Below are 17,357 nucleotides of genomic sequence, written 5' to 3'. Positions count from 1 at the left end.
AAATATCAAACGAATACCAAATTCACATGACTACTAATAGCAAGACTTCTCCCATGTCCCCAGGAATAAACATAACTACTCACAAAGCATATTCATGTTCATAATCAGAGGGGTATTAATATGCATTAAGGATCTGAACATATGATCTTCCACCAAGTAAACCAACTAGCATCAACTACAAGGAGTAATCAACACTACTAGCAACCCACAGCTACCAATCTGAGGTTTGGATACAAAGATTGGATACAAGAGATGAACTAGGGTTTGAGTGGAGATGGTGCTGGTGAAGATGTTGATGGAGATTGACCCCTCCTGATGATAGGATCATTGGTGATGACGATGGTGATGATTTCCCCCTCTCGGAGGGAAGTTTCCCCGGCAGAACGGCTCCGCCGGAGCCCTAGATTGGTTCCGCCAAGGTTCCGCCTAGCGGCGGCGGAGTCTCGTCTCTTAAGCTTGCTTATGATTTTTCCAGGGTAAAAGACTTCATATAGCAGAAGATGGGCACCGGAGGGCTGTCAGGGGGCCCACGAGGCAGGGGGGCGCGCCCCCACCCTCGTGGATAGGGTGTGGGCCCCCTAACGCTGATTCTTTCACCAGTATTTTTTATTAATTCCAAAAATGACTATCGTGGAGTTTCAGGACTTTTGGAGCTGTGCAGAATAGGTTTCTAATATTTGCTCCTTTTCCAGCCCAGAATCCCAGCTGCTGGCATTCTCCCTCTTCATTAATACTTGTAAAATAAGGGAGAATAGGCATAAGTATTGTGATACACTACTAGGGAAAACCTTATACACAGAACTTTAGCAGTAGCGTGGGTCAAAAAAGCACGCTGGTGCTAACTAGCAGTAGCGCGCCTGAGGAAACCGCGCTGCAGATAAAGATCTAGCAGTAGCGCGTCTTGCTGTACACACGTTACTACTAAAATTCCCACGGCTTAGCCCATAGGCTACACATAGTAGTAGCGATCTATGACGAACCGCGCTACCGCTACGTTGTTGTAGCAGCGCGTTTTAATATAAACTCGCTGCTGCTAAAGGTTATAAAATTAAATGGAAAGAAAATAGAAAGGTAAATGAAAATGAAAGAAATAGAATAAGGTGAAACGAAACAAATAAAATGTGAAGAAAACTAAATGAAAAAGGGGAAAAAAGAGAAAGGAGTAGCAGTAGCGTGTATCAGAGAACGCGCTGTAGCTAAGATAGCAGCAGCGCTTTTCCTGGAACGCGCTACTGCTACTTCTGACTTAACCACGGGGTTCGTCCTTCCCCACGCCACTTCCCCCAAATCCAACTCTCTCCACTCTCGCCGCCGCCGTCGCCCGTCGGCCGCCGCGCGCTCTCCGCACCTTCTACGCCGCCCTGACCCCAGATTCAACGCCGCCCCCGCCTCCGACCTCAACGCCGCCCCGACCCCAGATTCAACGCCGCCCCCGCCCCCGACCTCAACGCCGCCCCTACCCCGACCTCGACGCCGGCCGCCATCCGCCGCGCGCCCGAGCCCCGACCCCGACCTCGACGCCGCCCTGCCCCTCCCTCGTCACAGGCACTCGAGGTGAGAACGCCCGCTCCTCCCTCTCCCTACCTCTGCCTAGGGTTTCTTTATATTTTAGTTGCATATTAAGTTTATTTTTATTTATAGTAAGTTTATTTTAGTTGCATATTAAGAACTAGGTACTAATTAGGTACTAGAATATTTTTATTTATAGTAAGTTTATTTTAGTAAGAACTAGTTGAATTAATAGAACTAGTTAGTAAGAACTTGTTTCTATTTTTTAGTTAAAGCAATTTTTCCCGCCTCGACGTGGACGATGCCTATCCCGCATCCTCGTCGTCGAGTCGGCGGAGGACGACACCTGCTTGACCAGATCGGCCATGTCTGGGACTGGGCTCCGCTGGGGTGGTACTGGGAGGCGCTACCTACCGGGGGGCGCAGGTTGGTGAGGAGCCAGCCTGTCGTTGACCCGAACCTTCTTTGGTGGCGGTCGCGTGGGCCAGTGATGATCCAGAGGCTCGAGGACTCCGCGGAGGTGGTGCGTCATCGTGTCAGTGAGGAGGACGCGCACGTCCGTCGCTACTTGTTTGCGTTGGAGCACAGGCCGTTCTCCAATACCTGGCAGGTTCTCCGGGGATCTCACTGGAGCTATGATCCCGTGATGGTTCCTTCTCTGTGGGTGTCCACCGCCCGCGCCGATACCCGTCGTGTGCTAGGGTTTTAGTTGTATTAGTGATGTTATATGTATGACACTATTCGTGATGTATTAGTGATAATATTCGACGATGTACGGACGTATGAGATGATTTACTTTTGCTTATTGAATGCATGCTAATTTGAGTCCTATAAGATATTTTGAAATGTATATCTTGTGTTGCTCAATATCCAAGTGGCCCGTCATGTTTGCAGGTTACACCTCCGAGTGGCCTATGTTTTGCCGGAGTGTTGATTCATTTCCGTTCCGGCAAATTTCAGGCGCTCGATATGTCCTATTTTAGCAAAGGTCATGCCGGATTTTTCCGTGAATTTTGGCATGACTTGTGCCAGAATATGTAGGAAATATCGAGTGCCCCGGATTTGTGTGTTGAGTATCTTGGTAGTTGTCTTCGATCGATTTTCAATTAATGTTTTAACTATGAACATAGGAAATGTCTGACGACGAAAAGGATTTCGGTATTTGCAAATACTGCGAAGACGAGCGCGGCCTGTGCGACGGAATCTTCCTAGATGATGATAGGCGCTTCAGCATCAAGCTGGACGAGAACTTCGAAGTGGATACAGTAAGTCACAACGACAAGTCTTTTTTCGTAATTAAGCATGACATCTGCTTCATTTGCTTCAACTTATATTTTTTTACTATTCTACTAGCGTATCCCCTGCCATGCAAGAGTTTTTGTATTGGATAAGATAGGTTTCAGTCATAGTATGGAGGAAAAGAAAGTTTACTTGAAGACCGAGCATGGTTATATTTTCCATGCAAAATTGTACAATTCAGACGACTACACCTATTTTGGATGCAAAACATGGCGAGCACTATGCAAGACTTATGCATTTGAGCCTGATATGGTTATCACCTTTGATATTCGTCCGGAAGATGATATTGAAGGTAATACCGACATCTGGGTCGATGTGCAGACGCCTCCAGTTATACCATTATGTAAGTTTCTCAACCATATTTATGTCTTTGATATTGTTTATTCAAAAATAGTTGACAACTAATTTGTATTGTCAGCTTATTTCGGTGCAAGCAAACATGTCCAGCGCTTGGTAGACAGGACCGTATACTGTCCTGGGGCTGAACTCAACTGCGAGGAGCTCAGTCATTATGTTTCATGGCTTGAGGATCTTGATACTGTCAAGACAAATTTTCTTCCTGCATTTAGAAATGTTAGTACTGAAAATGTGCGACCAATAGTGTTCGTAATGAACTACGGTCACATCTATTTAGGAAGGATGGTAAGATTTTTACTATTTGTCATCAGTGCATCTTTTCCATACATTATTTTTGAAACTAAACTTCATTGCTAAGTATGTTAACATACGATGTTCTTCAACAGGGACTCCCGATGAATGTTGTGCCTTATGGGATCGAGACTAAAGGTACCATGAGTATTATCAGCTTACGGCCAAGATATCCTACAGATTACTTTAGTGCATTCAAGATTAGCGACGGATGCTTAATAGTGCAAGACTGGACCAAATATGTGATGGGGGAGCGCAGAGAAGTACTAGGGGGCAGCAAACAGATGTGCTACCCACGATTAGGAGACAGGTTCATCTGCATGCTCCAGCTTGATCAAGGAGGAGAGCTATACATGTTTTATGTTATTTTACCTAAGAGAGAGCAGCAGGAGTGATTAGCTAGCTAGAAATGAGTTTGAGGATGATGATGTGCTACACTATATTACTATGATGATAAAATAGCTAGTGTTGGTGGTAATGACTATGATGATTATTATTAGCTAGTGTTAGTGGTGATTAAATAAATACTGTTGGTGGTAATGACTATGATGATGATTAAATAGCTTGTGCTGGCGGATTAGATTCAAGTGGAGGCAACATGTGGTGCACATCGAAAGTACTACTAGTCCAAACTAGATCAAGTTTGGATTAGTAGTATACTTTTGACATGCACCACATATTGCCTCCACTTGAACCTAATCCACCTTCATTTGACACACTGTTATGGATATAATGATGTAAACCTCATAACTGGTATGTACCAATATTTGTACGATGGCGCATAAATACACTAAAATTAAAAAATAAAAAAAAGTACTAGTACCGATGGACAGAAAACACGCTGCAAGTAGTTACCTTAGCAATAGCATGGTACTGAACAAACGCTGCAGCTATTTACCCTAGCAGTAGCGCGCGTAGGCACGCGCTACTGCTAAGCAATAGCTGTAACGCCTTATTAGTAGCGCGCCTACCCACGCTACTAGTGAGCACAAAACCAGCGCTACTGCTAGGGTTTTCCCTAGTAGTGATATATCATGTAATAACAGCCCATAATGCAATGCAATAAATATCGATATAAAAGCATGATGCAAAATGGACGTATCAACTCCCCCAAGCTTAGACCTCGCTTGCCCTCAAGCGGAAGCCGATATCGAAAAATATGTCCACATGTTTAGAGATAGAGGTGTCAATAAAATAAAATACGGACATGAGGGCATCATGATCATTCTTATAACAGCAACATATATATATATTTTTCATACGATTACTTATGTTAAAGTAACAATCTATTCACAATGTCAAGTATGAATCAAAAACTTCATTGAAAACTAACAACTATAATCTTGGTCATTGAAGCAATTACAATTTATCATAACATCGGAAAGAGTCAATATAAGAGCTTTTCAGCAAGTCCACATACTCAACCATCATTTAGTCTTTCATAATTGCTAACACTCATGCAATACTTATGGGTATGGAGTTTTAATCTGACACAGAGAAAGATAGGGGCTTATAGTGTTGCCTCCCAACCTTTTACCTCAAGGGTAATGTCAACAATAATAGTTCATGCTAACTTACATCCAATTGGATATATATATCAGGATCTTTCCAACACAAGGTGCTTGCCAAAGGATAAAATATAAAAAGGAAAGGTGAAGATCACCATGACTCTTGCATAATGTATAAGAAAATAAAATAAAAGATAGGCCCTTCGCAAAGGGAAGCAGAGGTTGTCATGTGCTTTTATGGTTGGATGCACGAAATCTTAATGCAAAAGAACGTCACTTTATATTGCCACTTGTGATAAAGACCTTTATTATGCAGTCTGTCCCTTTTATTACTTCCATATCACAATATCGTATAGAGCTTATTTTCTCCACACTAATACGTCATACATATTTAGAGAGCAATTTTTATTGCATACAACATGACAACTTACTTGAAGGATCTTACTCAATCCATAGGTAGATATGGTGGACTCTCATGGCAAAACTGGTTTAAGGGTATTCCGGAAGCACAAGTAATTTCTACTTGGTGCAAGGAATTTGGCTAGCATGAGAGGGAAAGGCAAGCTCAACATGTTGGATGATCCATGACAATATACTTTATTTCAGATATAAGAAAACATAACCCATTACGTTGTCTTCCTTGTCCAACGTCAACTCTTTAGCATGTCATATTTTAATGAGTGCTCACAATCATAGAAGATGTCCAAGATAGTATATTTGTATGTGAGAACCTCTCTTTCTTTATTACTTCCTATTAATTGCAACGATGACCAAAACTATGTTTGCCAACTCTCAACAACTTTTATTCATCATACTCTTTATATGTGAAGTCATTACTCTCCATAAGATCAATATGATCTCTTTACTTCTTTTTATTATTCCTTTTTCTTTTTATTCCCTCAAGAACATGGCAAAACAGCAAAGTTCTTGACTCAACACTAATCTTTATTATATAGTTCACGGACTCGATTACATAGAGGGATCATAAGGCAAAACTCAAACTAAATCATACCAAACTTTATTCTAGTAGATCGAGATATTACTAAAAGGATCGAACTAAGTAAAACGGTAAAGATAGGAGTGTGATGGTGATACGATACCGAGGCACCTCCCCCAAGCTTGGCAGTTGCCAAGGGGAGTGCCCATACCCATGTGATTATGCCTCTGCTGGTGAAGAGGGTGGAGTTGTTGATGGATAGTCGTACATCGAGCATAGGAGCTCTTCCAACTTGCGAATAATGCCCTTGAGTGCGATGATATGATCCTTCAATAAAATATTTTCACGTGTGAGATACTTGTTCTGTATGCGAGCTAACTCAATCATCTTGAAAGCTTCAATCTCAATTGGGGTAAAGAGATTGGGAAGAGGTTGGATGTCTTCTTCTCCCGCCGAAGCTTGATCCTCTGTAACCTTCTTGATCCAATCCTCCTTGTTGATCTCCCCAGGTTCTTCTTTCCTCAGCTCCATCTTCATCAGCCAAGCATCGTTGCCTTCATTATTGGAGGAGGGTGACGACATGATGCCTGGCCTTGACAAATCTGACAGAAAACAACTCGAAACAAAGACAGAGGATATTTGCATGATACAGTGGTCAAAACCTTTAGGAGATTACATAATGAATTTTTACCGACCAAAAGAAGTATCGTGCAAGAAAACGGAGTCCAGAGAGCACACGAGGTGCCCACGAGGTAGGGGGCGCGCCCAGGGGGTAGGGCGAGCCCTCCACCCTCGTGGATGCCTCGTGTCCTTCCCGGACTACTTCTTATTTTCCTATTTTCTTAAATATTCCAAAATGGAGAAAAATTGCTATGAGAACTGTTTTGGAGTCGGTTTACTTACCGTACCACATACCTATTCCTTTTCGGAGTCTGGAACGTTCTGGAAAGTGTCCCTTATGTATTCCTCCGGGGTTACGGTTTCAATAATATTAGTTTCAACATTTATTGGGCTACCTGAGATATAATGTTTGATTCTTTGACCGTTCACCACCTTCAGATTTGTGCCTTCGAAGTTGTTGATTTTTATGGCACCGGACCGACAGACTTCCTCGATAACGTAAGGGCCTTCCCATTTAGAAAAAAGTTTTCCTGCAAAAAATCTTAAACGAGATTTGGAAAGCAACACATAGTCACCTACATTAAACTAACGCTTTTGTATCCTTTTGTCATGCCATCTTTTAACCTTTTCCTTAAACAGTTTGGCATTTTCATAAGCTTGGGTTCTCCATTCATCAAGTGAGCTAATGTCAAATAACCTCTTCTCACCGGCAAGTTTGAAATCATAATTGAGCTCTTTAATAGCCCAATATGCCTTATGTTCTAGTTCAAGGGGTAAATGACATGCTTTTCCGTAAACCATTTTATATGGAGACATACCCATAGGATTTTTATATGCAGTTCTATAAGCCCATAATGCATCATCAAGTTTCTTGGACCAATTCTTTCTAGATCTATTAACAGTCTTTTGCAGAATTAATTTAAGCTCTCTGTTACTCAGCTCTACTTGGCCACTAGATTGTGGGTGATAAGGAGATGCAATTCTATGATTAACATCATACTTAGCAAGCATTTTACAAAAAGCACCATGAATAAAATGTGAACCACCATCAGTCATTAAGTATCTAGGGACTCCAAACCTCAGAAAAATAACTTCTTTAAGCATCTTAATAGAGGTGTTATGATCAGCACTACTAGTTGGAATAGCTTCTACCCACTTAGTAATGTAATCAACAGCAACTAAAATATGTGTATACCCATTAGAGGCAGGAAAAGGTCCCATATAATCAAAGCCCCAAACATCAGATGGCTCAATAACAAGAGAATAGTTCATAGGCATTTCTCGACGTCTACTAATATTACCAATTCTTTGACATTCATCACAAGACAATACAAACTTACGGGCATCTTTGAAGAGAGTAGGCCAATAAAAACCAGATTGCAATACATTATGCGCAGTTCTATCTCCAGCGTGGTGTCCTCCATATGCCTCAGAGTGATACTTGCGTAGGATCTGTTCCTGTTCATGCTCAGTTACACAACGTCTAATAACACCATCTACTCCTTCTTTATAAAGGTGTGGGTCATCCCAGAAGTAATGTCTTAAATCATAGAAAAACTTTTTCTTTTGCTGGTATGTAAAACTAGGTGGCATGAATTTAGCAACAATGTAGTTAGCATAATCAGCATACCAAGGAGCGGTACGAGAAGCATTTATGACAGCTAATTGTTAATCAGGAAAGCTATCATCAATGGGTAGTGGGTCATCAAGAACATTCTCTAACCTAGACAAGTTGTCTGCAACGGGGTTCTCAGCTCCCTTTCTATCAATAATATGTAAATCAAATTCTTATAGCAAGAGAACCCATCTAATAAGTCTAGGTTTAGCATCTTTCTTTTCCATAAGATATTTAATAGCAGCATGACCAATGTGAATAGTTACTTTACAATCAACAATATAAGGTCTGAACTTATCACAAGCAAATACAACTGCTAAAAATTCTTTTCAGTAGTAGCATAATTTCTCTAGGCACTGTCTAGAGTTTTACTAGCATATTGAATAACATTTAGTTTCTTATCAACTCTTTGTCCTAGAATAGCATCTACAGCATAATCACTAGCATCACATATAATTTCAAAGGGTAAATTCAATCAGGTGGTTGAACAATAGGTGCAGAAATCAAAGCTTTCTTAAGTATTTTAAATGCTTCTACGCAATCATCATTGAAGACAAAAGGAATATCTTTTTGTGATAGATTAGTCAGAGGCCTAGAAATTTTAGAAAAGTCCTTAATAAACCACCTATAAAAACCGGCATGACCAAGGAAACTTCTTATACCTTTGATGTCCTTGGGACACGACATCTTTTCAATTGCATCAAATTTAGCTTTATCAACTTCAATACCTCTTTCAGAAATTTTATGCCCCAAGACAATGCCTTCATTAACCATAAAGCAGCACTTCTCCCAATTCAAAACAAGACTAGTATCTTTGGATCTCTGCAAAACTTGTTCAAGGTTTCTCAAGCAATCATCAAAAGAGGATCCATAAACGGAGAAATCATCCATGAATACCTCACAAATCTTTTCACAAATGTCAGAGAATATAGCCATCATGCATCTTTGAAAAGTAGCAGGTGCATTACATAAACCAAAAGGCATACGTCTATAAGCCAAAGTACCGAAAGGGCAAGTAAAAGTGGTCTTTTCTTGATCTTCCGCTGACACAGGTATTTGAGAGAAACCAGAGTAACCATCTAGAAAGAAAAAATGTGTATGTTTGGGTATTCTTTCTAGCATTTGATCAATAAAAGGTAAAGGGTAATGATCCTTTTTAGTAGATTTATTTAATTTGCGGAAATCAATTACCATCCTATAACCTATAACAATTCTTTGTGGGATCAATTCATCTTTATCATTAGGAACGACGGTAACACCTCCCTTCTTTGGGACACAATGGACAGGACTTACCCACTTACTATCAGCAACGGGATAAATTATACCTGCCTCTAGGAGCTTTGGTATTTCCTTTCTTACCACTTCCTTCATCTTAGGATTTAACCGCCGTTGGTGATCAATAACTGGTTTGGCGTCTTCTTCCAATTTTATTTTGTGTTGGCATAGAGTGGGACTAATGCCCCTAAGATCATCAAGAGTATATCCAATAGTAGCACGATGCTTCTTCAGAGTTTTCAATAATCTTTCCTATTCCTGCTCTGAAAGGTTAGCACTAAAAATAACAGGATATATCTTCTTTTCATCGAGGTAAGCATATTTAAGGGTATCAGGTAATGGTTTAAGCTCAAACACGGGATCACCCTTCGGTGGTGGAGGATCCCCTGGGATTTCAACAGGTAAGTTGTGTTTCAAAATAGGACCCTGTTTAAAGAATACTTCATCTATCTCCCTTCTTTCATTCATAAACATATCATTTTCATGGTCTAGCAAATATTGTTCTAAAGGATCATTAGGAGGCACGACAATAGAAGCAAGACCAATAATTTCATCCTTACTAGGCAATTCTTTATCATGGGGTTGTCTATGAAATTTAGCAAAATTAAACTCATGAGTCATATCATCGAAACCAATTGTAACAATATCTTTTTCACAGTCTATCTTAGCATTAACAGTATTCAAGAAGGGTCTACCAAATATAATGGGACAAAAGTCATCTAGTGGGGAACCAAGAACAAGAAAATCAGCAGGATATTTAACTTTCCCACACAAGACTTCAACATCTCTAACAATCCCAACTGGTGAAATAGTATCTCTATTGGCAAGCTTAATTGTAACATCAATTTCTTCTACCTCAGCAGGTGCAATATCATGCATAATTTCTTGATATAAGGAATAAGGTATTGCACTGGCACTAGCACCCATATCACATAAGACATGATAAAAATGATCTCCTATTTTAATAGAAATAACATGCATGCCTACTACAGGTCTTTGTTTCTTAGCATCGGGTCTAGCAATTCTAGCAGCTTCATCACAGAAATAAATAACATGCCCATCAATATTATCAGCCAAGAGATTTAACCACAGCAATACTGGGTTCAACTTTAATTTTCTCAGGTGGTGTATATGTTCTAGTATTACTCTTACAAACCACAGTTGAAGCTTTATCGTGATCCTTTATCCTAACAGGGAAGGGTGGTTTCCCAATATAAGTGGAAGGAACAATAGGATCATTATAAGTGATAGTCTTTTCTTCAACTGTAATAGGTGCAAGTACTTTTACTTTAGTGGGAGGATTATATTTGAACCACTTCTCCTTAGGGAGATCAACATGAGTAGCAAATGATTCACAGAAAGAAGCTACTATCTTAGAGTCAAGTCCATATTTAGTGCTAAATTCACGGAAGACATTGGTATCCATAAAAGATTTAACACAATCAAACTTAGGTGTCATACCTGACTCCTTACCATCATCGGAATCCCAATCTTCAGAGTTGCGTTTAATTCTTTCTAGTAAATCCCACTTGAATTCAATAGTCTTCATCATAAAAGACCCAACACAAGAAGTATTGAGCATGGTGCGATTGTTGAGAGAAAGTCGAGCATAAATTTTTTGAATAATCATTTCTCTTGAGAGCTCATGACTGGGCCAAGAGTATAACATTGACTTAAGCCTCCCCCAAGCTTGAGCGATGCTTTCTCCTTCGCGAGGCCAAAAATTATATATATAATTACGATCACGATGAACAAGATGCATAGGATAGAACTTCTGGTGAAATTCCAATTTCAATCGTTTATAGTCCGAGGATCCCATATCATCACATAGCCAATACCATGTCAATGCATCTCCCTTCAAAGATAAAGGGAGGACCTTCTTCTTGATAACATCATTGGGCATACCTGCAAGCTTAAATAATCCACAAACATCATCCACATAGATTAGGTGCAAGTCGGGATGTAATGTTCCATCTCCTGTAAAAGGATTAGCTAGCAGTTTCTCGACCATACCCGAAGGGATTTCAAAGTAAACATTTTCAGTAGGTTCAGTAGGTTGAGGAGCAACTCCCTCTACTGGTCGGGGTGATGATACCCCGAAAAAGCCCCTCAAAGGATTAGTTTCCATAGCAACAAGTGACAATAAATTTCAGCATGCTATATAAATGTTTCCTTACCAAGTTCCACTTACCTAAGGCGCTTCACTCCCCGGCAACAGCGCCAGAAAAGAGTCTTGATGACCCACAAGTGTAGGGGATCTATCGTAGTCCTTTTGATAAGTAAGAGTGTCGAACCCAACGAGGAGCAGAAGGAAATGACAAGCGGTTTTCAATAAGGTATTCTCTGCAAGCACTGAAATTGTAGGTAACAGATAGTTTTGTGATAAAATAATTTGTAACGGGTAACAAGCAATGAAAGTAAATAAGGTGTAACAAGGTGGCCCAATCCTTTTTGTAGCAAAGGACAAGCCTGGACAAATTCTTATATGAGAAAAGCGCTCCCGAGGACACATGGGAATTATCGTCAAGCTAGTTTTCAGCACGCTCATATGATTCACGTTCGTTACTTTGATAATTTGGTATGTGGGTGGACCGGTGCTTGGGTACTGCCCTTTCTTGGACAAGCATCCCACTTATGATGAACCCTTATTGCAAGCATCCGCAACTATAAAAGAAGGATTAAGGTAAACCTAACCATAGCATGAAACATGTGGATCCAAATTAGCCCCTTATGAAGCAACGCATAAACTAGGGTCTAAGCTTCTGTCACTCTAGCAACCCATCATCTACTTATTACTTCCCAATGCCTTCCTCTAGGCCCAAATAATGGTGAAGTGTCATGTAGTCGACGTTCACATAACACCACTAGAGGAGAGACAACATACATCTCATCAAAATATCAAACGAATACCAAATTCACATGACCACTAATAGCAAGACTTCTCCCATGTCCCCAGGAATAAACGTAACTACTCACAAAGCATATTCATGTTCATAATAAGAGGGGTATTAATATGCATTAAGGATCTGAACATATGATCTTCCACCAAGTAAACCAACTAGCATCAACTACAAGGAGTAATCAACACTACTAGCAACCCACAGCTACCAATTTGTGGTTTGGGTACAAATATTGGATACAAGAGATGAACTAGGGTTTGAGTGGAGATGGTGCTGGTGAAGATGTTGATGGAGATTGACCCCTCCTGATGATAGGATCATTGGTGATGACGATGGTGATGATTTCCCCCTCTCGGAGGGAAGTTTCCCCGGCAGAATGGCTCTGCCGGAGCCCTAGATTTGTTCCGCCAAGGTTCCGCCTCGCGGCGGCGGAGTCTCGTCTCATAAGCTTGCTTATGATTTTTCCAGGATAAAAGACTTCATATAGCAGAAGATGGGCACCGGAGGGCTGTCAAGGGGCCCATGAGGCAGGGGGGCGGGTCCCCACCCTCGTGGACAGGGTGTGGGCCCCCTGATGCTGATTCTTTCGCCAGTATTTTTTATTAATTCCAAAAATGACTATCGTGGAGTTTCAGGACTTTTGGAGCTGTGCAGAATAGGTTTCTAATGTTTGCTCCTTTTCCAGGCCAGAATCCCAGCTGCTGGCATTCTCCCTCTTCATTAGTCCTTGTAAAATAAGAGAGAATAGGCATAAGTATTGTGATATATCATGTAATAACAGCCCATAATGCAATAAATATCGATATAAAAGCATGATGCAAAATGGACGTATCACATAACCCCAAAAATGATAGTGATAAGAGACATCAGAGATCGCACCATATCCAATAAAGTGCGGTTACGCCGTTCGGACACACCATTACATTGTGGTGTTCCAGGTGGCGTGAGCTGTGAAACTATTCCACATTGCTTTAAATGAAGGCCAAACTCGTAACTCAAATATTCTCCTCCATGATCAGATCGTAGAAACTTTATTTTCTTGTTACGATGATTCTCCACTCCACTCTAAAATTCTTTGAACTTTTCAAATGTTTCAGACTTGTGTTTCATTAAGAAGATATACCCATATCTTGCTCAAATCATCTGTGAAGGTCAGAAAATAACGATACCTGCCATGAGCATCAACACTCACTGGACCGCATACATCGGTATGTATTGATACGTCCATTTTGCATCATACTTCTATGTCAATATTTATTGCATTATGGGCTGTCATTTCACGTTATGTCACAATACTTATGGCTATCCTCTCTTATTTTACAAGGTTTACATGAAGAGGGAGAATGCCGGCAGCTGGAATCCTGGGCTGGAAAAGGAGCAAATATTGAAGGACTATTCTGCGCAACTCCAAAAGTCCTGAAACTCCACGGAATACCTTGAAATAAATAAACAAAAATCGTCGCCAAAGATGAAGGCCAGGGGGCCCACACCCTGCTCACGAGGGTGGGGCGCCCCCCTGGGCGCGCCCCCTACCTCGTGGGCCCCCTGGTGGCTCTCCGACACCCATCTTCTCCTATATGAAGTCTTTCGATGAGAAAAAAAATCAGAGAGAACCTTTTGGGACGAGACTCCGCCGCCACGAGGCAGATGTTGGGGAACATTGCATAAAATAAAAAATTTCCTACATTCACCAAGATCAATTTATGAGTTCATATAGCAACCAGAGAGAGGAGTGCATCTACATACCCTTGTAGATCGCGAGCGGAAGCGTTCAAGAGAACGGGGTTGAGGGAGTCGTACTCGTCGTGATCCAAATCACCGGAGATCCTAGCGCCGAACGGATGGCACCTCCGCGTTCGACATACGTACGGTCAGCGTGACGTCTCCTCCTTCTTGATCCAGCAAGGGGGAAGGAGAGGTTGATGAAGATCCAGCAGCACGACGGCGTGATGGTGGATGCAGCAGGGATTCGGCAGGATTTTGCCAAGCGACTACGGGAGGGAGAGGTGTAGCAAGGGGGGAAGGGAGGCGCCAGGTGTCAGGGTGCGGCTGCCTTCCCACCCCCCTCTTTATATAGGGACCCCAGGGGGGCGCCGGCCCTAGGAGATGGGATCTCCTAGGGGGGGCGGTGGCCAAGGTGGAAACTTGCCCCCCAAGGCAAGTGGAGGCGCCCCCTCCCCTAGGGTTCCCAACCCTAGGCGTAGAGGGGGGGCCCGGGGGGGGGGGGTGCACCAGTCCACCAGGGGCTGGTTCCCCTCCCACTTCAGCCCATGGGGCCCTTCGGGATAGGTGGCCCCACCCGGTGGACCCCCGGGACCCTTCCGGTGGTCCCGGTACAATACCGGTGAACCCCGAAACTTTCCCGATGGCCGAAACTCGACTTCCCAGACCATTCTGGAACTCCTCGTGACGTCCGGGATCTCATCCGGGACTCCGAACAACTTTCGGTTTGCTGCATACTCATATCTCTACAACCCTAGTGTCACCGAACCTTAAGTGTGTAGACTCTACGAGTTCGGGAGACACGCAGACATGACCGAGACTGCTCTCCGGTCAATAACCAACAGCGGGATCTAGATACCCATGTTGGCTCCCACATGCTCCTCGATGATCTCATCAGATGAACCACGATGTCGAGGATTCAAGCAACCCCGTATACAATTCCCTTTGTCAATCGGTATTTTACTTGCCCGAGATTCGATCGTCGGTATCCCAATACCTTGTTCAATCTCGTTACCGGAAAGTCACTTTACTCGTACCGTAATGCATGATCCCATGACCAAACACTTGGTCACTTTGAGCTCATTATGATGATGCATTACTGAGTGGGCCTAGTGATACCTCTCCGTCATACGGAGTGACAAATCCCAGTCTCGATCCGTGTCAACCCAACAGACACTTTCGGAGATACCCGTAGTATACCTTTATAGTCACCCAGTTATGTTGTGACGTTTGGTACACCCAAAGCACTCCTACGGTATCCGGGAGTTACACGATCTCATGGTCTAAGGAAAAGATACTTGACATTAGAAAAGCTCTAGCAAAATGAACTACACGATCTTATGCGATGCTTAGGATTGGGTCTTGTCCATCACATCATTCTCCTAATGATGTGATCCCGTTATCAAAGACATCCAATGTCCATAGTCAGGAAACCATGACTATCTGTTGATCAACGAGCTAGTCAACTAGAGGCTCACTAGGGACATGTTGTGGTCTATGCATCCACACGTGTATTACGATTTCCGGATAATACAATTAAAGCATGAATAAAAGACAATTATCATGAACAAGGAAATATAATAATAATCCTTTTATTATTGCCTCTAGGGCATATTTCCAACAGTCTCCCACTTGCACTAGAGTCAATAATCTAGTTACATTGTGATGAATCGAACACCCACAGAGTTCTGGTGTTGATCATGTTTTGCTTGCGGAAGAGGTTTAGCCAACGGATCTGCGACATTCAGATCCGTATGTACTTTGCAAATATCTACGTCTCCATCTTGAACATTTTCACGGATGGAGTTGAAACGACGCTTGATGTGCCTGGTCTTCTTGTGAAACCTGGGCTCCTTGGCAAGGGTAATAGCTCCAGTGTTGTCACAGAAGAGAGTGATCGGCCCCGACGCATTGGGTATGACTCCTAGGTCGGTGATGAACTCCTTCATCCATATTGCTTCATGTGCTGCCTTCGAGGCTGCCATGTATTCCGCTTCACATGTAGATCCCGCCACGATGCTCTACATGCAACTGCACCAGCTTACTGCTCGACGATTCAACATATACACGTATCCGGTTTGTGACTTAGAGTCATCCAGATCTGTGTTGAAGCTAGCATCGATGTAACCCTTTACGACGAGCTCTTCGTCACCTCCATAAACGAGAAACATGTCCTTTGTCCTTTTCAGGTACTTAAGGATATTCTTGACTGCTGTCCAGTGTTCCTTGCCGAGATTACTTTGGTACCTTCCTACCAAACTTACGGCAAGGTTTACATCAGGTCTGGTACACAACATGGCATACATAATAGATCCTATGGCTGAGGCATAGGGGATGACACTCATCTCTTCTTTATCATCTGCCATGGTCGGGCATTGCTCAATCTCACACCTTGCAATACAGGCAAGAACCCTTTCTTGGACTGATCCATATTGAACTTCTTCAATATCTTATCAAGGTATGTGCTTTGTGAAAGACCTATGAGGCGTCTCGATCTATCCCTATAGATCTTGATGCCTAATATGTAAGCAGCTTCTCCAAGGTCCTTCATTGAAAAACACTTATTCAAGTAGGCCTTAATGCTGTCCAAAAGTACTATATCATTTCCCATCAAAAGTATGTCATCTACATATAATATGAGAAATGCTACAGAGCTCCCACTCACTTTCTTGTAAACACAGGCTTCTCCATAAGTCTGCATAAACCCAAACGCTTTGATCATCTCATCAAAGCGAATGTTCCAACTCCGAGATGCTTGCACCAGCCCATAAATGGATCGCTGGAGCTTGCATACCTTGTTAGCATTCTTAGGATCGACAAAACCTTCCGGCTGCATCATATATAGTTCTTCCTTAAGATAGCCGTTAAGGAATGCCGTTTTGACGTCCATCTGCCATATCTCATAATCATAGTATGCGGCAATTGCTAACATGATTCGGACGGACTTCAGCTTCGCTACGGGAGAGAAAGTCTCATCGTAGTCAACCCCTTGAACTTGCCGATAACCCTTAGCGACAAGTCGAGCTTTATAGATGGTAGCATTACCATCCGCGTCCGTCTTCTTCTTAAAGATCCATTTGTTTTCTATCGCTCGCCGATCATCGGGCAAGTCTGTCAAAGTCCATACTTTGTTTTCATACATTGATTCTATCTCGGATTGCATGGCTTCAAGCCATTTGTTGGAATCTGGGCCCGCCATCGTTTCTTCATAGTTCGAAGGTTCACCGTTGTCTAACAACATGATTTCCAGGACAGGGTTGCCATACCACTCTGGTGTGGAACGTGTCCTTGTGGACCTACGAAGTTCAGTAGCAACTCGATCC

This window comes from Triticum aestivum, chromosome 5B, assembly GCF_018294505.1.
Source record: "Triticum aestivum cultivar Chinese Spring chromosome 5B, IWGSC CS RefSeq v2.1, whole genome shotgun sequence".
NCBI classification, from domain to species: Eukaryota; Viridiplantae; Streptophyta; class Magnoliopsida; order Poales; family Poaceae; genus Triticum; species Triticum aestivum.
The sequence above is the reverse complement of the archived record's forward strand: the minus strand, read 5'-3'. Positions refer to the sequence as shown.